The sequence below is a fragment of the Thamnophis elegans genome, chromosome 3 (assembly GCF_009769535.1).
Source record: "Thamnophis elegans isolate rThaEle1 chromosome 3, rThaEle1.pri, whole genome shotgun sequence".
In the NCBI taxonomy this organism is placed as follows: domain Eukaryota; kingdom Metazoa; phylum Chordata; class Lepidosauria; order Squamata; family Colubridae; genus Thamnophis; species Thamnophis elegans.
The window spans coordinates 60,780,968-60,791,536 of NC_045543.1; positions in this window are offsets into that span (position 1 = coordinate 60,780,968).

Sequence of the window (10,569 nt, forward strand, 5' to 3'; positions counted from 1 at the left end):
TAGAAGGAACTATTGGGCCCCAAATGGTGGGGGCCGTATACTGTTGTTGTTTTTTCTCCCCTTGTTGTTAAGGTAACTGAAATTAGGCCTTGGATTCACTGGACCCGTTTGAAATTGGCTGCGAAAGCTTACTGGAAGGCCTCCAGTGACCCTGCCAAGCCTCTATACCTCACGTTTTGGAAACACCAGGAGGAACGCCACCTCTTCTGCGGACACACGGGAAGCTGTCGCTCTACGAACAGGTGGTGAAGAACCAACGCCCTCTGCAGGTGTCGCTCCAGGTGCCGTCGACACCCATCGCACAGGCAACGTATCGCGTCTACCATGGACACTCCGCCCCGTCCAATGCCCAGGCACAACCATGAAGACTGACTAGCGCCTACGCCGAGCTGCGTGCATTAGGAGAGGCCTGATGCCGGCAGTTCTGATCGTGGTTTTTCTCCTATTCATTTCTATTCTCATTTACTCTCTTTATCTCTATCAGGCAATCTTGGCCAGAGCAAAGGGTGAGGCCCAACAAATGGAAGCTAGGCCCCTCACCTCTATAAATGACTCCCCTGCACAGGTAACTTCTGAGCCAATGCTAGAAGAAATGGGTTCAGGGCCTTTCCCCCTTTGGCAAGACTGCTTTTATCAGGGTGAACAGGGACTGCATTTTGTGTATAATGAACGCTGGTTATTAAATTGCCATCCGGAGGAGGGGCTATCCCCCTGTTCAGAGGAGACAGGGAACTATTGGCAGTGTTGCATGAACCCCAATGTCACAACTTGGGCACCAAACAAATGATACACTTTGACCATTAGGTGCCATCGAAAAAAGCCCATTCAGAGACCCTTCCCAGACCCCTTTCCAGAAAGGACAAGGGCTCAGGTGAAGTGGGCCCCCCTTGATTTCAGTCTGAAAATGGAATATGACATAACTTATGACCAGATTCCCATAATAGTGGAGATAACTTGTCAGCTTATTGGGGATATAGGGAATCAGTGGTTTCTACAATGGTGGTCAGAGGATGAAAATCTGTCAAGCATGGATGCACAAGACCTGAGTAAGTACTGGCAGATAGGTGTAACACGTAACCATAGTGCTAAAGCCAGTCGCCTGGAGGTCTGGATAACCCAATCCAACTACTTGGAAACATATCAATGCCATGCGGGGACACTTGACAAGAACCTCAGCAGAACAGCTATAGCCACCCTAAACACACAGGGAAAGGGAATGGTGGTTCTGGAGCCACTCCTACAACAGGGTAGGAACCCCCGTCCCACACGCACCCCTCAGGAGGGTGGGAGGGGCAGCCCCAAGGGAAGGAAAAGGGAGCCCCAAGGGAACCCAGGGCCACAAGGGAGGCCATTACCCCCTCTCCATTGGAATGCACTCAATGCCTGCAGGATCCACAGAAGGACAAAAGGGGAAAAAAAGCCACAAAACCCCATCTAGCACTTGGGAAGCCCCGGAGAACATGTATTGGATTCGTGGCACATTGGCCTACGAAGTCCTCCCTGTGTTCTTGGATGGATAAAACTTTCGTTCTTTCTGTTGGCCATCCAATCACGACAGGTGTTAGGGGTCCTGGTGTATGACTCAGTAGGCCCCATCCGTCAGAAGAGGAAGGTGGACACAGCCTTCTCTAACTTTCCTTGTAAGGAACTGGCTGAATACGAGAAATCCGACATGTGGAATTCAGAGAGAATCGTATGCACCTATGGGAGGGCCACTAGGGCAGAGGATGGGTCTTGGGGTTACCGCACCCCAATCTACATGATCAACTGGATCATGCATTTGCAGGCAGTATTGGACTTGGCTGGGGAGAGGATTGATAAATCTTTGAATATCCTCTCCAGTGCCACTGGCAAACTCTGTACTGCAGTGTACCAAAATCGATTGGTTCTTGATTACCTCCACGCAAGGGAAGGAGGGTCTGTGGGAAGTTCAACTTGTTTAATTGCTGCCTTCACATTGATGAGACTGAACGTGTCATTAAGCAGCTCACCACAGAAATAAGGCAACTCACTCATGTCCCAGGGCAGGAATGGAAAGGTTTTGATTTAACCTCCACTTCTAACTCCTGGTTCCCGAAATTGCCAGGGTTTCGCCCCTCTTGATGGAGAAATGGGCCACTGCAAAGGTCCTGGCCCTGGTGGGACGCTCAGAAGAAGGACGCTCGAGCACATATGTTGGGCTCATGCTTCATGGAGAGGAACCTGCCATTTATGAAACTACACAGTAATCTTAGGATTGGGTGAAGTTTCAATAGGGGGGAATGATACAGCATGGGTTGCACAGGTAAACCCACCAGTGGCTGGCCAGGTTAGGTGGTCTTAATAGAATGGACCTTATAGATTCATTTTAGTTTGGCCTTTTACTCCAGTGCCCTGGAGTCCCAAAGTTGACGTTTAACTTCCTCATATTACAAATAGGGCTGAACAGTGTGGCAAGACTCTGTAAAGGAGGGGCACAGGAAGCCAGACGTGGGGGAGAGATACAACAGAGAAGTTGCAGAAAACTGTTGGTATGAATATCTGCTTTTGTATTTTTCCAAGATGTACTTCCCTGTTCTGAACAGGGGTTTTTACGTTTTGTATGAATACGCCTCTTTAAACGCCCTCTGATTGACGAAGTTTGATTAAAGGTATAAAATCACTGCCCTGGGCGTAGCCAGGCCAGTTCAGATTTTGGTGTGTGAACATGCTGAACTCGATGCATCCAATAAACCTGTTTCTCTTCCTTCGTGGTCTCAAGTCCTGATCTTTCGTAAGTAGATTACAAACCACAATCTGCTGCAACAAGGCCACCAAACACAGAAATTCAAGGTTTTTGTCAGATGCTGCTTCATTTAATAATCAGGAAAGAAAACCACTCAACTCCATTTGTTTGAAATTAAGTGTACTTTTACTAATTACAAACGATAAGTAGCGAAGCAAAGCTGAGTCTGGTTAATTGGGCGCAAAAGCAATGAATATCATGTATAGGTCAATCCCCTCCCCTTGGCACCCCAGTCCATAGTCCAATTATAATTCACCCAACTGTCAGGTGGGAGATATCTTCAAAAAACATCATCAGGGTGGAATGCTGGACAGTTAACCTTGGTGGGAAACTCCCTTCCTCCACATGCGCAATGCGATGGTCAGGACAGCTTCTAGAATATTCCTCCAGCACATAATGATTCCCCTCCCAAATACCATGGCCCCCTCCCCGTTTCAATGGCAGCTTGAAGCAGCAGCAAGGCAGAGGCTGACATCCGGCCCTCCTCCAGAAAAGGGCGATCAAACCTGCAAAAACAAAAGAACACAAACAAACAGACAGACAACACGACACAGAAGAGAGATATGGGAAGGGGGGGGGAAGGGAAAATTAGCAGACCATCCAAGAATAAGGGCTTGTTAGGGTAGGCAGAGTAGAACTTGCGGAGCAGACGAGGAGCTCGAACATGGGACTTGTCAGCCCATTCAGTATGAGATGGGGGAAAATGCTTCCAAGCCACAAGGTATTGGATACTGTTCCTTCGTTTACGAGAGTCCAAAATCTCACGGACCTCAATATGCTGCTCACCCTCTAACAAAAGTGGGGCGGGTGGAGACGGAAGAGGAGCCCTCAACGAAGAAGTAAGTTCATGCTTCAGGAGATTAACATGAAAAACAGGATAAACTCAGCTGAGGTGCTTAGGTAACTAGAGGCGGACGGAGACAGGGTTGATGATCTTGATAATTGGAAACAGGCCAACATATTTGGGGCCCAACTTCTTCGACTTCTGAGTCATTTGAAGGAACTTAGTGGATAAATAAACCCGATCACCAACTTTATATTCATGGGGCTTAGTCCGTTTTCTATCAGCATGTTTCTTATGAATGCGGTGTGCAGCATCTAGAGCCCGGAGTGTCAAAGGCCACACTTCCTGAAGGCGGTCACTCCACTCAGATAGTGAAGACACTTGCGGCTGCTTGTGAGGAATCTCCGGAATGGGCACAAAATCCTGCCCGTATACCACACGAAAAGGGGTAAAGCCAGTGCTACTGTGCACGGAATTGTTGTAAGCCACTTCAGCATGAGGCAATAATTCCACCAAATCATCTTGCTGGTAGTTGATGAAACAACGTAGATATTGTTCCAGCACAGAATTAGTCCTCTCGCAAGCCCCATTAGTCTGAGGATGGTGGGAGGAGCTTAACCCCTGGGCGGAGCCAATCCATTTCAGGAATTCTTTCCAGAATAGGGAGGTGAACTTAACACCCCTATCCGAAATGATGCAGTCGGGTACCCCATGTAAGCGATATATATGCAAGATGAACATCTTAGCGAGAGATTTAGCGGAAGGGATCTTGGAGCAAGGAATGAAATGAACTTGCTTGGAGAATAAATCAGTAACAACCCAGATTACTGTGCTCCCTTGACTTTCTGGAAGTTCAACAATGAAATCCATAGAGATCTCCTTCCACAGGGCTTCTGGGTGAGCTACCACCTGGAGCAATTCCTGGGGTTTTCCCGGAGGGCGTTTTGCCGCGGCACAAACGGGACAACTAGCTACATAAGTTTCAATGTCTTTTTTCAATGAACCAAAATTGCCTCTTAATGAGATGCAGAGTCTTGATGAAACCAAAGTGTCCAGCCATGCAAGAGTCATGAGCCCGTTGGAGTACGATGGTCCTAATGGGCACAGGGACGTATAATTTTGCTCCAATCCAATCCAATCCATCTTTTATAGTGCATTCATCCGTGTGTTGTTGGAACCAGTCATCCTTTGCAAGGGCCTCCTTTAGGTCAGAGATAAAGTCTTTTGTGACCTCCAATTTAGAAGTTGTTTGACTTCTAGTGACAACAGGAGCAGCCAGGCTTTTTGTGGGAATGACAGGTTGGACAACACTGAGCTTGGAACAGTTGTACTGTGGAAGTCTGGACAAAGCATCAGCCATAAAATTCCCCCCTCCCCGGAATGTATTTCAAAGTAAAATTGAATCTATTGAAATGTTGAGCCCAGCGCATCTGTTTGGGAGAAAGTTTTTTGGGGGTTCTCAACGCCTCCAAATTTTCATGGTCAGTCCACACCTCAAAAGGGTGTTTGGCGCCCTCTAGAAAATGGCGCCAGGTTGTTAAAGTCCAACGGACAGCAAAAGCCTCCTTCTCCCAAATAGCCCAACGTCTTTCCATGTCGGTCAGTTTGCGAGAGGTGTAAGCGCAGGGTTGTAATTTACCTTGGCTTGCTTGAAGCAGTACCGCCCCCACTGCCACATCACTGGTGTCAGCCTGGACCACAAAAGGTGTGTCCATGTCAGGGTGCTTCAGGACCGGTTCCTCCGCAAAGAGGCGTTTCAGCTTTTTGAAAGCAGCTTGACACTCCATAGTCCAGTCCAATGGTTTGCTAGGTTTGGGCTTAGATCCCCCTTTTGATTTAAGGAGGTTAGTTATAGGGAGAGCTATCTTAGCAAACGAAGGAATAAACTGACGATAGAAATTAGCAAATCCCCAAAACCTCTGTAATTGCTTACGTGTACATGCGGCCTCCCATTCAGTGACAGCCTTGACCTCAGCGGGGTCCATTTCTATCCCCTTGTGGGAGATTTGATAGCCGAGGTAATCAACGCTTTCCTGATGAAATTCGCACTTGGACAATTTGGCATAAAGTTCGGCCCGGAGTTTCTTCAGAACCATGTGAACAAGTTTCACATGTTCTTTACGTGTCTCTGTGTAAATAAGGATATCGTCTAAATAGACCATTATGCCTTTGTAAAGATGGTCATGCAAAACCTCATTAATCAGTTGCATGAAGATTGCCTGTGCCCCCTGGAGGCCAAACGGCATCACTCAAAATTGGAAGCAACCAAGGGGGCAGTTGAAAGCAGTTTTCCACTTGTCTCCCTCCTTAATTCTGACCCGATAGTATGCTTCCTGTAGGTCCAATTTAGTGAAAATCCTTCCCTTTCCTAGTTGGGCCAGCATGTCCTTCATCAGTGGTAAAGGGTAGAGGTTCTGGGCAGATATGCAGTTTAAGTTTTTGAAATTAATACATAATCTGAAGGAGCCATCTTTCTTTTCTCTGAACAACACTGGCACAGCTACCTTGGGCTGTGCTGGTTCAATGAAGCTCCTTTCCAAGTTTTTATCAATGAATTTTCTCATTTCCCCCATCTCTCTAGGGGTCATTGAATATATTTGGGGCTTTGGGAGCTTCACCCCAGGTAAAATATCAATGGTGCAATCTGTGGCTCTATGAGGGGGTAATTTATCAGAAGATTTTCCACTAAAAACATCTTTGAGGTCCCAATATTCCTTTGGAATTCTTTCCTCCCCCTCAATTTTCTCCTGCCCCTTGGCTGCCAGTGTGGGGACAGTAGTAGCAGACTCTGAAGCCTCTATCTTCCCCTCAGGGGGTGTGGCAGTCCAGATCCGTAACCATCCATCTCTCCAGTTAATGCGTGGGTTTCATCGGAGCCAGGGGAGTCCTAAAATAAGGGGCTGGTCCATCCCTGGGGCCACAATAAAAGTTATTATTTCCTGGTGGGTTCCCATCCACATCTCGATGGGTTCAGTAGAAAAATGAGCAGGACTGCCCCCCACAATAGAGCCATCTATTTGGCAAAAAGCAATAGGGATTTTCAAAACTTTCAGTTTGGGACTTCCGTTTCCCCCCTCCTCTGACTCCAAGCGTCGAGAAGTCTCCTCCCCACCCAAAGTGGTTTCTTTTCTCTTGCCGGGAGTTCTCTCAGGTTTCCTCTCCCTCTGGGGGGGGGGGTGGAGAGAAGTGGGTCAGCTTGACTCGGCAATTCATAGCACGGTGCCCCTCCTTCCCACAGTGGAAACAAGCGGAGGGCTTGGGCTTGCCTGTGAAACCTCCTCTACCCCCTTTTTCACCCTTTGGGAGGGGTTTTTTAGGGGGGGCGTGGAATCCTCAACTTCTCCCTCTTCCTTGCAATGAAGTCTAGTCAAATCAAGCTCAATATCTTCAGCGTTCTCATACCAAGGCTCCAAGCAGCGGAGAATGTGTCTGTTTACACACTGCTGGTAAACATCTCTATTCAAGCCATCTGCGAATCGATCCAACAAGGCTTCTTCAGACCATCCCCTCATATAAGCCGATAACTCTTGGAATTCCTGCACATATTCAGGCACAGTCTTTTTCCCCTGTCTGAGGGTCGTAAATTTTAACCTAGCTCGGCGCTCGGTGAGGGGGTCGTCAAAATGTTTCCTCATTGCTGCCATAAAGTCATCAAAATTCCTCAGGAGAGGGGAGTTACTATTATGTAATCCGACCATCCAGTCAGCTGCTTTCTTCTCTAGGGCCATTAACACTATTCTTACTTTAGATTCATCAGAGTCCAGATCAGGCCCATATATTTGCATGTAATTCCAGACCTGAATAATAAACAGCTCCAAACCGCTAGGTTCTCCATTATACTTTACGCTTAAGGGTGGGACCTTAGCCATCCGGCGTCGCCTACCCCCCTGCTCTCGGAATGTCTCTAGCCACAGGGGGAGAGGTCGGTGCTGGGTTTTCTTGCGTACAACCCCTTCGGCCCCTCCAGTCTCCCTTAAGCTAAGCAACGGGTACCTTTTCTCTAGTTCCTCTGCTGAGTCCCTTTCCATAGCACTCTCTCGAGCCTGGCGTTTGCTCCATACCTCTTCGAGGAGTTTCATGGCTTGGGACATTTTGTAATCTTCCTCCTTAGAGCCACGCCAGTCAGCAGCTGGTTTTTTGGGTCTCCTCCTCATGACTCCAGTTAGTAGTTCCTCAGGTTCCTCTTTCTGTCCCACTTCCCAAGTCCACCTGGGTTGAACAGCAGGCTCCTCCACCCTCAGGTCAGCCAGCATTTCTGTTAAAGATGGTGCTGCCATTGCACCCATTTCTTCTTCTTGGTCGCTTTCATGTAAAGACATTTTTCTTTTCCTTCTGTGAGGGCACCCCCCTCGGAAGGTTTCACTCTGGGTTGGGTGTGAGGTGAGACTCAGCTTCTTGTCAGGTGCTGCTTCATTTAATAATCAGGAAAGAAAACCACTCAACTCCATTTGTTTGAAATTAAGTGTACTTTTACTAATTACAAACGATAAGTAGCGAAGCAAAGCTGAGTCTGGTTAATTGGGCGCGAAAGCAATGAATATCATGTATAGGTCAATCCCCTCTCCTTGGCACCCCAGTCCATAGTCCAATTATAATTCACCCAACTGTCAGGTGGGAGATATCTTCAAAAAACATCATCAGGGTGGAATGCTGGACAGTTAACCTTGGCGGGAAACTCCCTTCCTCCACATGCGCAATGCGATGGTAAGGACAGCTTCTAGAATATTCCTCCAGCACATAATGATTCCCCTCCCAAATACCATGCCCCCCTCCCCATTTCAATGGCAGCCAAAGCAGCAGCAAGGCAGAGGCTGACAGGTTTTTTTTATTGGAAAGTATTAGCTTCCATAATCAGCTTTGCTTGTCCTTTTGGCCTGTAAACATCTTCCTGTATGTTATGTATTGAATATATATAGTTGTGTTAAGCCATGCTAAAGTGAAACTAACCTTTAGATGACTCTAACTGTTACCTCCAACTGTTTCAGAGGGAAACTTTGAACATTCATATTTGGGTGGGTTTTTCATACATTATGATTGGTTAAGGTCCTGTGTGCCCAAAGTATAAATTACAGGCAATTGCCTGCTGTTCCTCAGTTCCAGTTTAAGTCAATAAATGCTGTTGTTTCTATGCTGGTCTGGTTCTTGCCTACTGAAGCCCACTACACAATCCTGTACAAAGTTTAAACAGGCATGGTTCTGCTCACACAAATATGCTCTAACTAGGATTCTAACTAGCATTATCATAATGTTTTTCTGACAAGTCTTTTAGTGCGTATAGAAATATATTGATTCATGTTTACAGTAAGGGCATTCCATCAGGCAGTCAGAAGGAAAAGAGGTAGAGGCATCATCAGTTCTGTGGAGAAGTCAATACATCCAGCTCCTCACTCCAAGCACTTGGCAGTAAATGTTCCATCAGGTTGAACTCAGAAAAGAAAGGAAGCAATCAGAAGCAGGAATTTCCATCTCTACTGAGAATCTTGTAACTTCCAGTCCCTTCAAAATCTGAATGATAAGGCCTTTGCATCTAATAAAACAGAAAAACAGAAAAGCATACAATCATAGTGAAAGACAAAAACATAATACAACACAACAACATCTATGGGGATACAATAACATTTTATTCAAACACGTTTTTGCTATGTGCTCAAGTTATTACGGCTTAGAAATAATTGTCATAAGGCAAGATTTAATTTCTGGATATCTATATATATTTTAAACTATCCATCTATTACTTGGAAATTGATGCTGAGCCCAGAAATGGATTCTCCATGCTGTTCTTATTCTTAAAATGTGAATCTCTCAATTTTATGGTCTCAATTACTCAGTAGATTGAAAATCTGATATTATTTTTGGCTTGTGATATGTGATTACAAGGAAATACAGATTTTTTTTAAAACTCTGTGCTTGTGTGTGTGTGTGTGTGCTTGTGTATATACTATATGTTTATGTGAAAACACACAAACACTTGTATGAGAGCTTCCATTTTGCTTAAAGAGTGATTAAAGATATTTTGCCACAATAAAAACCCCATGCATACCCTATAATTTATACACAGTTGTATTTGGAAGTATATATTGGAGACATATTTCAAATGGCTTGATTACAATTTAAGACAGAAAGGAGAATGTTCAGCAATAATACTGACTGGTGATGGTGAAGAGGTACTTGGCATAGGAGTATTGTTAGCAATTCACTTCTTACATTGTGGATATTTGAAGGACATGCAGAGCTGTAGAAATAATGTGATAGAAGTATTACTACTTTGATTAATATCCTTGTTTGCAAATGTAATTATGAACCACAGTTCAATGTTGCAAGAACACTCTCACATGTTCTTTCATTTCAATTTTCAGTTATCCTAATAGCAGCTATGATAATTGAAATAAAGATGGGTACTGATGGGTATGAATTAAAAAAATATATGACTATTTCTCTAAGCTGTCCTTGTAACAAACCACATTTTATTTGGCTTTGAATGGCCAGGATAGTACATTATATTGTGCCACCATGTGCTTTAATGTGATACATGAACACAGCCTTTGTGGTTTGCAATCTACAGTTGTGAATTACCATTACATGGGAACATTGTGATTTATTAAAACACATATGAGTTTTGGACAATCTGCAGATCCAGTCAGTGAGAAACCAGGTAGTTTAAAATGGAAGTGAAAATTGTTCAGTCGTTTTCTTGTGCTTACATTGATGGAGAAGAGAGAATGTGTGTAATTCAGGTAAATGAAGAACGCAGCCATAATTCTATACAATTGAGTCAAGGAAAGTGGTTTTCCCTGCAGTGTGCATGTCAGAAAATTAGAGTTGCTAAAGGTAAAGGTTCCCCTCACTCATATGTGCTAGTTGTTCCTGACTCTAGGGGGTGGTGCTCATCTCTGCTTCAAAGCCGAAGAGCCAGCATGACTAAATGCTGAAGGCACACGGAACACTGTTACCTTCCCTCCAAAGGTGATTCCCACTTTTCTACTTGCATTTTTACATGCTTTCGAACTGTTAGGTTGGCAGA